The following is an 11,976-nucleotide window of genomic DNA, read 5'->3' as shown; positions in this document are numbered from 1 at the left end:
TTACGGGAAGAAGTGAGGGAGAAATTCCAAACTTGGAACCCATAAATGAGGAATCCAGAGCTGAGGAAGGGTTTACAACCATAGAAGAAGAGGATAACCTAGCAAGAGTGGTGGGCTAAGTGCCTGTACACCAAAAAGGATATTGATGAGCAGATGATCAATCATCCTACGTTCCTACAAGACATGGAACTTCTGATTTTGCAAAGGCATACGGAGGCGACTAATGATGAGCCACTCCAAGGTATAGCGGCATGACCATCCCATGGACCAAAAATACCTAGACAAGCCAATACAAGAAGGGGACGAGGTTTAGGAATGGGGGGAGCAATTCCTCAAAGGCCAAGGATGGATCCAACCATTGACCTTAATGCAGCCACAAGGATAGACCTACTAAATATGGCAGGCGAGGATGGGGCCAAGGAATGGTTAGAGAACTAGGCATTGCTCGAGAATCTTGACCCTCCCAGATGAAGCCACATATCATTTCCAAACTCGTCCAAAAATTTTCTGTGGATGGAGATCCTATCCAACATGTAGAGATTTTTGAATCCACATGTAAAACTTGCGGGCCTGTCAGTGATGTGACAATGATTCATGCCTTCTCACTAACCTTGGAAGGAAAAGCGCATCAGTGGTTCTGAACCCTCAAGCCCGAGGATAAGGTTAACTTCACAAGACTCAAGAATGTTTTTATGCTCAGCTTTCCTCAAAGTGGTGATAGATGGAGCCATGTGGCACAGTTACATAATATCAAACAAAAGGAAGTTAAGTCGAGATGAGACTATGTGTCTCATCTTAAGCACTTAAATTCAAGGTGCAAACTAGGGGAGAGGTTAACTGATGAGTTATTGCCTTGCTTCCAGAGAGGGGTTAGAGACCACAAAATGCATGATTACCTGGTACTACCCTGACCTGCTACTCTTGATGCATGTTGCAAACTGGAAATTGAATATGAAGATAATGTGCTTGAATTGCCACAACCGGAAGATGTCAAAACATCTTCAGCAACTATGATTTCGCGTGTCTCGAGTCACCAAGAAATTAGAACTCGGAGCAAGCAAGTCAAAAACATGATGGTGGATGAGCTCAGTAATGCCATATTAGAGAAATTGAAAGTAAAGGAGGGAAGAGAAACATCTGAGCATGGGCATAATCATCTCTACCCTCGCAGGGAATTGGTGTGGTGCTCTATGTGTAGATTGAATCACAATACCACCGAATGTCCACAATTAAGAGCAAGGCCATTACTCTATTGTGCCCACCACTGTGTAAAATTAGGAAATCATGACACTTTAATGTGCAGATATCCAATATTTTAAATGTTGTACAGCTACCAGCACTTAGAGCTCCATTGGCTTTACCTGTGTGCCACATGTATAGATTACCGCTAACTGCTGGACAACCCAACTCTTCCTACTTACCTACTAGGAGGATGTTCTGGGTACAAGATGCTTCACCTTTGCCACCGCTAGTTCTACCCCCACTGTTATGGCTCACCCTAACCCACTGGTGAACCGCAATTGTCGTGTGAGGATCTTTCCAATGGTCGAGCTTGTAACCCTTGAGGTCTCCAAGCTCTACAACTCCTTGAGAAGCAATTCCATCGTGTCTCCTGTGGAGCGTTGTCACACTGTCGCGTTGCACTATGGGTCCTCGTCCCCTCCTCTCACCTCACTTCACTCACACACACTCACTAGCATGCGCATTAGGGAGAGAGATTAGCAAGAGGATTATCAAGAGCAAGACTCAATTGCACAATGGGAGAGTGTTGTATTATGAAAGAAATTCACTTATATACATGGCCATAAGTGTTCACACTCACTTAAACTATGGCCGACCGGGCACTTTAGGCTCATAAGAGGCCTAATGCTATTACAATGACTACTCTCATAATATATCCATGAAGTACATCACTTAGGACATCATCATAACTTGCTACCACATGCTCTTGAAGCATGCTCTTGAAGCGGGAATCACCATAAATACTCCGTCACACCATTACGAGCGCCCGTCCAAGTTGTAGCTATGGACACTATTGCTTCATATCATGAATGTATGACCCTTTAGTGTATTTATTGTGACTCCTTGATGGAAGATAATGGCGCTAGTTCTTGTTAATCCTAGAATTGGATTAACATTCTTCCCTTCTTGAATGACGATCGCGTCTACGTGATCGTGCTGAGAAGACCTTTGTGTGGGGAGAATGAACAAGCTTGTCAATAGCATTGATGTTGAATGGCGTTCAATGGTCTTTGTTCCTCCAGAGGAAATATGAAAAGTTAGTTAATGAATTAAGAGGTTAGTTGTGTATTGGGAATTCCTAACGAGGTGGGAGGGTTTTGCGAATGATTGCATTTTTATATTTGTGTGAGCCCTTTTTTTTGGCCCACTTTGTTTTTGGAAATCATCGGCAAAGTTACAAGTGATTTTTGTTAGTGAGGACACTAAGAGATGTTAATAATGGGAGAGAAGAGAGAGAAGGATCCGGAGGAACGTAGACTTAATCATCAGAATGAGATGATGATTCTCAGTTCCTCATTTGATTCATTGAAGCGACATTCATCATTTGAAGTAATTGGCTTGTGATGATGTCCCTTTGTGTGGCAGGATTCTTGTCAAATGTTGTTGAGTAGGACCTAATCCCGTCTTCTTCTACCCATGTGCTTTTATGTTTTTATGCATATTTAAGTGCTCTTAGAAGCATATTTTCATGAAGTACAAGAATTGAGTCATATAGACTCTTATTGAACTGCTCTATGTTGAAGTAGCCACTTGTTAGTGAGGATTGAAAGAATTACATCGACTTGCGAGGCTAATATAGAGATCTTCACTAGGGATTGAAAATTATTGAGTTGTGAAGATTGTGGCGTCATTTGGAGAGGTTTGTAATTTGAAGGAAAATTCCAGACAATGGGTTGTACCATTGACCAGGCTTTCGCCCACCATGGCCCCCCCATCCAGAGATGTACCTAGAAGTTGTTGATGGTGAGGCTTTGGTGCAAATGTTCTCCAATGCATGAGTATGGATTCGTAATCATGGAGCAACTGCTACATTAATTTAGCCAAAATCATAGTAAGCAAGAAGCTTAACAAATATATAGTGGCTATTGTGTGATATGGCTTAATCCGTGATGAAGCTTAAATCGTGAAAGTGCAGGTTCTCAAGCCATGAGATGGAACTCCGTGAATTGAAATTCCGTGATATGGAATTCTGTGAATTTGCAAATTTTGACCTGGAGGTTTTTTTGGGTCTTCTAGGTCATGATTTGCAAGCAACAGCTTCTTATGTGCTCATTTCTTACTTCCAAAGGGGTGACAAGAGCATTGTTATTTTGTTCTTGATGTGCTCCTAAGTCTCCGTGTTGATTCTTGAATTTGTTGCTGAAATGATGTTGTGGCAGTAGGGAAGACTGCTGATCGTTTGCTTGAATAGACAAGCTCTTGTGTTGGTGTTGAATGCAAAGAGTGGTTGAGTGATTTGCTTGCTATTGCTTGGGCCTCCATTTTTATCAAACTTTAGGTGAAGCTGTTGGGGTTGAAGTCGGTGGTGAGGTTTTCTTCACATTGTTTGATTTTGGCAACCATATCATGGAATTACCATCATAGTATTTTTGTTGTTGAAGCAAATGCATAGGCAACCATCTTTGATGAACACTATAATTTGGTGGCCGAAATGCTTGGTGCTGAGGCTTCCTTCTTTGTGCAAGCTTAGGGGACTTTGTGATGTGCTTGGAGACCCAAGCTTTGGTATTTCTTTGGTAGTACCCTTGTGCTTGCAGCAGCAGTGTTTTTGGTACCCACACTTGTTGCATTTGGGGAGTTCTTTGAGGAACTCGTATAGGCTTTTGTGGATGGTGTTGTGGATTACTTTTCTTCTTCCTTGGCTTTCGAGTGCTATGTTAATGAAGAGGTTTTGACTATTGAGGTACCCAAATTTGATTGGCACCTTCATAGTAGCCTTGAGCTACAAGTAGTTGCTTCTCCACCCACATTTTGATACTATTAAGATATCGTGATTGTGGGAATCTTGGTGGAGTTTTCTTTTGGGTTGTTGTGAAAGGTTTGGGGCCCTCCATGATTTGGGTTGGTGCTGAGGCTGCAGGTTTGAGACTCATTGGCATTGTTGATGATGAGGTTAGAGTCTCTTGTGGAGTGGTTGTCGATGAGATGAGGCCTTTGAGCATGTGGTTGTCTCCTTTGGTGAGGTTTGTTGATAAGATGCATAGGAGCCGGGGCCTTTCCTTTGAGTTCCCTATTAGAGTTAGATGGTTGGGCTTTGGGAACTTCTTCAGGAATAGCTGCTGTGATTGCGAGGTTTTGGCATCAAACTTCATAGGTGAGGATGGAGTTGAAGGAGTAGAGGCTTTATCGGAGTTGGTTGTTGATGCATATGGTAGGTCATTGTGTAGAGGGGCTTTTATGGAAGAGACTTGTATTCTTTTGCGTTCAGCATCATACATATCCATTAAAGTTGGATCCTCTTCCTGCTGGCAGTATGGTATTGTCAGCTTTTTGTCGTTGACCATCATGATGACTCTATCGCTATAGCAAAGCACAGTGGTGCTTGGGCAGCAACAGTCCATTTATGCCCCAAGATTAAATCTACTTCCATTACATACTTAACCACAAAAAACTTGCAAGTGAGGGGATTAGTTTCAATATACATTGTATGTTCAAAGTACCCCAAACATGGCATGTTCAAGTCTTGTGTAAAGGTAATCCTTTCAAGATGTGCCGTCGTGTGAGTGTTGGTTGACCTAATAAATCCCATAGCTCGAGTCATGAGATTGTGTTCTCGTGTTGGATAAAGCTGTGCTTGAGCTATGGTGATTTTATTTGAAATTTTTTCCAATCCAACCAAAATTGTAGGGATTTTTTTAGTAAGATATGTTGGAAGTTCTAGCTCCTGCAAGGTTTCTTCCTCCCGTAATAGCAATTGTACATTGCATGCAAGAGTGTTCAAGGTGACTGTTTGCATGGATTCATCTAGTGAATACAATGATTCACTTATCCAAGGTCCACCAAAGACGATATCATACTCAAAGGGAATCTAGAGTGACATGAAATGTAAATTCCATATCGCCATCGTAGTGTATCTAAAGTAACCTGGAACTTCAATGTTTTATTCATTGGTCCCTTTTGCAAGACTATTGCTTGTCGGGGTGAGTTTAGGTTGTCCCAATGACACCCAAGTGTCTATTGTCACATGATGTTATGACTTGCTCGAGGGCTAATCAATGCGCGTTTGCACTGAACATCATTGCCTGTAGAGGGAAATCCAACCATACCATGATAGAATCTTCCAAAGGAACCATGGGTGTTTCGGTTTTTGTTTCAGCTTCAAATCGTGTGTCTGTTTCATATTCCCATTCACTTTCATCCTCTGTTTGGGTCGTCTCAGCTTTTTCAAGAGTACCCAATGCGTACAACGGCACACTTGGCCCTTTGACAATTCTTAATGAGGGGTGTTTGGAAACTTACAAATCCTGACATTCATGTTTTATGTAGTTCGTTATGTCCTTGTATAACTCAGGTTGAGCCATTAAAGGTGCAAGTGTTGATGTGACGATGGATTTATCTCATGAGAGAAGAGCATTCATCCGAATGAGGTTTTGAGAGACTCTTTTAATCTTGTAAGGGAATTATCGAATTCCTCACGTACTTTCTCAAGCCTATAGTTCGTACAGTCTATTTCAAATGACTCTTCTATAGAGAGTATGTCTTCCTCTTGAAAGGGAAAGCGGTACTCCTCTAGGCTTTATATCTTGGTTGCTGTTTTAGGTTTGGCATTATGAAGTTCAATCACAATTGGTGACCCTGTAAGACATTCAACCAAGCTAAGCATGCTCTCCTCCTGAGCTTGCTTTTTGCATTCCGCGTATGTCATACGATCATTATTATCCATTTGGGGTGGTTGGGTGGGTTCTAGTTTCTTGATTGGTCTATGTAGTGCACTGAGCGAAGAGTAAGAACTTGTTTCATCCTCACTTAGTGATGTACTAACTAGAACTTGTTTCATTTTCTGACTTTCTTTGGTTTTTTTAGCTTTTCATTATGTTTACCCATGTGATGAGATCGAATTTTCTTTTGGGTTTTTATATCCTGTGTCGTACATATGGGTGTTGAGGTTTGTGTGGTGGTATTTGATGTGGATGCTTCTGCATCCTATAGAGCTTTTGGCTCTTTCGTGTATATGTCCTCTTTTGGGTCTTTGTCCTCTGCAGGCTCCTTTTTCCTATCTTTTATTGACACAAGGGTCACAATCCAAGATGGATCCGAAGAAGATACAATCGACACCGGATCCACCCAATCGAGAGAAGAGGGGGATCAAAGGATCAATCATAAGGGGGCGGACCTAGAAGAGCAAAGGGAGCAACCAACAACTCCTAAAGGAGTCCGTGGTGAATACCACAATGCCGATGAGGAAATAAGAAAGCTCGAAGACACCAGGGCCGCCTTAGTCGAAGAATGCCAACGGTGTCATGAAGCCAAGCTAAGGGCTAACCGGGTCATGGATAAAATTTATCCACGAAACGAGTCAACCATGGAAAGGGAATTGGATGTACCTATCCCAATTTTGAAAGAAACAGAAGAAGGGTCCCAAAGCAAACACACTGTCTAGAGAATGTTTGAGGAAAATGCATTGGGGGAGTCCATCCATTCCTTCCCTATGGAGGAATGTTAGTCACACACATGAGGAGAACCCTCTATCTCCAAAGAACCCAGAGACATAGGAAGTCTCGTGGCTGTGTTGTCCACGCCTATATAAATGCCATTAGGGTAACTGTTATGCAATTCACCAACCCTATGGATAGATATAAAAGAATGGGTAAAAGGCGGACTAAAGCCAGCCGATACTATAGATGAGGCTCTACCACCTCTAGCAGAAAGAACCTTGAGACACACACAAGGAAAACCTGAGTCGTTAAGATAACAGTTAATCAACTGGGGCATTATTTACGAAAGAGACAAAACAAATGCTACAATCCCGATTCATCATAATGGGTACCAAGCATTGGCTATCTTGGATGGTGGGGCGGGGGTTAGCATCATCACAAAACATTGTTGGAAAAATTGGGGAAAACCTGATCTAAAAAAAGCAAATATGATCGTTAAAATGGCTGACGGAACATCTTCGAGGCCCATTGGACTTCTAGAGAATGTGAAATTCAAACTCTTTACATTTCAATACCATCATACATTTGTGGTCATGGACTTCTTGCACCAACCTGATTCATATAACATAATATTGGGGAGACCCTTCTTGAGGGAATTCAAATTGGTGCATGATTGGGCCTTAGATCACGTGTATGTACGTAGGGATTCGTAAATTTTAAAGATAGATTTGAGAACATGGAAAGCACGCCCCATGGAAGGGTAATTGTTTGGTAATGATTCGATCACAACAGAACGGACCACCTCTGTACAAATATGCTAGCTCTCAGTGGAAAATTCCAAGGAAGAAGAGGAAATGGAAATGTATGCGTCACTTCCTCCTCCAAACTTCAGTGAAAATTGGATGCATGTGTTGTCCACCATAGATGTGATGCAACCCAAGGGGACCCAGTATGTGGAATCTAGAACTGTCCCCCATGACCTCTATCTATATGGTTAATTGGCAGACCATTAATGAATCATCAAAAGAGGAGACATCAAGTACAGATGGGACCATAACACAAGGCCGTACCAATTCTCAATGCCTCAGAAGGTGGTGAAAACAGAAACGATATATAACCCGACGAAATGCCCTATTACGAAGAAAACCCACGGATGCCCAGTGGTGGCTGAGATACCTTGAGGCCAATAAGTTACACAATGAGTTCTCCAAGGATTGGGGTGAGGAGTTGAGTAAGAATCGCTGTAGGGAAGACACAAGGAGAAAGTCACCTTTCAAGAGCTAGAAACACCCAAGCTTACAAAAGCTGAGTGCCAAAAACGCAATAAAGCCTTGGTAGAAGTAAAATGTGAGGCTAGAAAGATCATGGCTAAAACCAAAAGTGAAAATGAGGATAAACCAGACTTGCTCTTAGTACTCGACCACTTCAAAACCTATACTGTTGACGAACAGAAAGTGGTCCCACTGACGGCAACAAGGGTTAAGGAGGATGGGCTGTCCACATCATATAATGGTTTAGTAGAAGTCAATGAAGTGGATATTGTGAGACCAGGGGAGGAAGCTCGACCCAAGGTGGTTCCAAACGTTATGTACTGTACGGATCCGTACGTACTGTACGTTGTTTGGTACGGAAAAAAATTTAAGGTACATAAAAATACGTACCATTGGTAAAAAATACATAAAATCTCAGAAATTTCAGCCACCTACACGGTATTTCAGTCCATGTCCACATTGACATATAAAACTTTCGAAATAGAGACACAACAAGGTCAAAAACCTACTAATTCAAAAGTGAGAAATTAGAATCACAAGTCAATGCATGATTGCTCTGACAAATTCAATGCACAATGCCATACAATTTCAATCAGGATTCAGCAATCATGCAATGCATAATATTTAGTGGGCAGCTCAGCTGAGAGAGAGAGAGAGAGAGAGAGAGACAAAGAGAGACTTGAAGGAGAGAGAGGCTGAGAGCTCTATGCACGGTCCACAAAGGGTGGGCTAAGGCTCTGAGAGAGAGAGAGAGAGAGAGAGAGAGAGAGAGAGAGAGAGAGAGAGAGTTATGTTGCTGCCTTGGGGGCCTGAGCAAGGATGGGTGGCAAAAAGGGGACGAGACCAGGCGAACACAGAAGATGAGCAAGGGTAGCGAGGCGCCGGGAAGGAGGCGAAGCGAAAGGAAGGCGGCGGCGACAGTAGCGACGGTGACAGTATAGCGAAGAGAGGAGAGAGAGAGAGAGAGAGAGAGAGAGAGAGAGAGAGAGAGAGAGAGAGAGAGAGAGAGAGAGAGAGAGAGAGAGAGAGAGAGAGAGAGAGAGAGAGAGAGTGCGACTGTAGAGGCCCTTACCGGAAGGTGTGCGCCGTACGGAGTCCAGACGCTATCGCAAGCGAAACCCCAAAAAAAACATTTATCGTAGGAGAAACGTATATTGCAGGCAAGCAAAGCAACAAAAAAAAATGCGTACGGATCGATCCGTACGTACGGATCCCCATACGGTATGGATTGGATCCGTACGTACGTTTTGATCCAACCTTGGCTCGACCCATATACATTGCCAAGGACTTGACTTCGATTGAAGAAGATGAGCTTGTTGCTCTCCTTAAGGAATTTAAGGACTGTTTTGCCTGGAATTACAAGGAGATGAAGGGGGTGCCACTTGAGGTAGGATAACATACGATTCCAATCATGGAAGGGTCGAGACCAACCAGGAAAAAACCTTACTAGATGAATCCTAAGTATGCGGCAATTGTAAAGGAGGAAATAGACAAGCTCATTTTGCTGTGTCAAAAAAGAATGGAAAACTTAGGGTATGTGTTGATCTTAAAAAGGTCAATGCAGCTACTAGGAAAGACCATTATATCCAGCGCTATATACGGAACATGTTTTGGAAAGAGTGGCTGGAAAAGAAGCTTACAACTTTTTGGATGGATTCTCCCCGATTACAATCAGGTGTCCATAGCACTAGAGGACTAGCATAAGACAGCCTTCAATACAATGTGGGGGACATTTGCATATAAGGTTATGCCCTTCGGCCTCACCTTGGATCCTTGGCACAAAAGTGCTTTCAAAGTAATGAGAGAGGCCATCATTCTTGGATTTGCACCCTACGGGCCCAAATGGAGCGTTATCATTTAACTGTTCCAATTGGAATAAAAACCAAAAGAATCATTACACGACTACATCGCACACATCAAGTACCTTGATTTGCATTTGCGAAGAGAGGAAAAAATTGAGTGATAAGAAATTAATGGACCGTTTCCTCTTGGGCTTGCACAATCCAAGGCTGCACGACCACATGTTGGTCAAGGACCCCTCCACCTTTGATCAGGCCTGCAAATGGGCGATCTTTCTCGATGACAACATGCGAGAAAGCTATTCCATGCAATTGGCCACCACGTCAATAACAACCCAAAGCTCATTTTTAACGTTGCCTTCCTCTCCTCTTGGGCCCTAAGCCTTGCGAAGAACCTTACCAGGGCTTGACATACTGCGAATCCTCTTGAAAGAGAGGAGTGCCTTTGGGAACATGGACACAAGTGGTGCATGGCTGTCGTCAGCTCGTGTTGTAAGGTATTGGGTTAAGTCCTGCAACAAGCGCAACCCTCATGTTTAGTTGCCACTACTAATTTTGGAACCCTAAACAGACTGCCGGTGATAGGAGGCTGATGGCACTGCCCCAAACCAACTACTCACATAATGCACCACCATGCCCCTTTTCAGTACTAATCTTTCCATCCCAACTGTTGCCTCTCTAGGCAACAGTTGCCTCTCCAGGCAAATCCCATTGCTTATGGAAAGATCCCAACCAGTTCCATTGCTAAATTTGTGGAGCCCATGCGCTTTGCCATCCCCAAGGCACCCCTAACACCTCACCTCCTTTTGCCGGTGCCTCACATGAACCCTAAACCACTTGTGCACACTATAGGTGTACCCGCAGGGAAACCACCTCTTCTGTGTTTCCTCTACCATGAACCCCATAGAGTGGCAGACTGCCCTAAAAAGAAACGTCTGCCAATGCAACCACAATGTCATGGTTGTGGAATTGACCATTACTATAAGGATTTCCCTTTGCAAATAGTTTCTCATTCCATAGTCGAAGGGATGTCATCCCTCAATGTGTTGAGCATTCAAAATAGGCAGATCTCCACTATCCCATTAAATGTTGTCACACGGTTGTAGGCCAAGCTAAAGAAAGCCACATCCCAAAAGAAACAACACTCTAAGCACATTGGCCATGGTGACAATCGGGTTAGCATCTGCACGGGCTCAACAAAGACCACATCCTCCTCCTCTAGGAAGTGATGATGGTGCCGAACTGCCACTCTCCCATGCAACCCAACAAAAACTCACCAAACAGGAAAAACGGTTGGCTACATATCCCAATGCCATCCTTGAGAAGCAACATCTTTAGGAGGCCCAAGCACTGGTAGAGCAATACCAAGCTCAACTTGAAATGCCACCCGTTTTCGTAACCTTTGATCTCGTGTTTGAGTGCGTGCCATCCCCCATTGAACCTAAACTTCTGCACCATGCCAGGTAGATGCTCCCATAATTGCTCCAGGCTGAGGAAGATCCGTTCACCAACATGATGTTGACAAATGATGATTTTACCCCTCATGCGCCTCCTCATCCTCCTATGCCTATTCCACAAAAGGCCAAGTGTAAATCCCATGTTCACATTGAACAACTCGATGCGAACATTGACAAAGACACGAGGTTTGCACACCAAATTTGCTGAGGTATTTTATCCTCCTATTGCAACTACCTCCACACTTGTTAAATAAGGACCAAATTGAACTTCTATATACTATTGCTAGTCCACCCTATGATCAAGGCCCTGCCCCTACTCATCAACGCGACTTGGCCGGCCTCTCTGCCTTCCTTTCCTCCCAAATCCAAATGCCCATTGGAATCTTGTTAAAAAAGGTAGTCCAAATTTATAGAATGACCTTCAGGATTGGATGGAACATAAACTACAGAGGCTTATATGGACGAGGAAGATCTAGATTCCTCGGATGAATCTAAGCCCCATCATCCAGACTTACTCCATCACCACCACCCATGACCCAAAGATGCACTAACAATTCACATCAATGCATTGGGACAATACTTTGAAGGTGATTGCCCATTTCCTATAATGGACATGTGGTCAAAGGTATCATGGATGGATGTTTTGGTGTAAGCATCCTCACACAAACATGTTGGGAAAACTGGGGCCAACCATGCCTTGATCCCACCAAATCGGTGATCAAGTTTACTCTGCAAAACCCATGGACCTAGTGCATGACCTCAAGGTCAAAGTCTATGACATGACATTCCACCTCACATTTGTGGTTATGGACTTTTGTAATGCTACCTATGA

This window comes from Cibotium barometz, chromosome 34, assembly GCF_041138505.1.
Source record: "Cibotium barometz isolate CiBa-2024 chromosome 34, ASM4113850v1, whole genome shotgun sequence".
NCBI classification, from domain to species: Eukaryota; Viridiplantae; Streptophyta; class Polypodiopsida; order Cyatheales; family Cibotiaceae; genus Cibotium; species Cibotium barometz.
Note: the sequence above shows the minus strand (reverse complement) of the source record.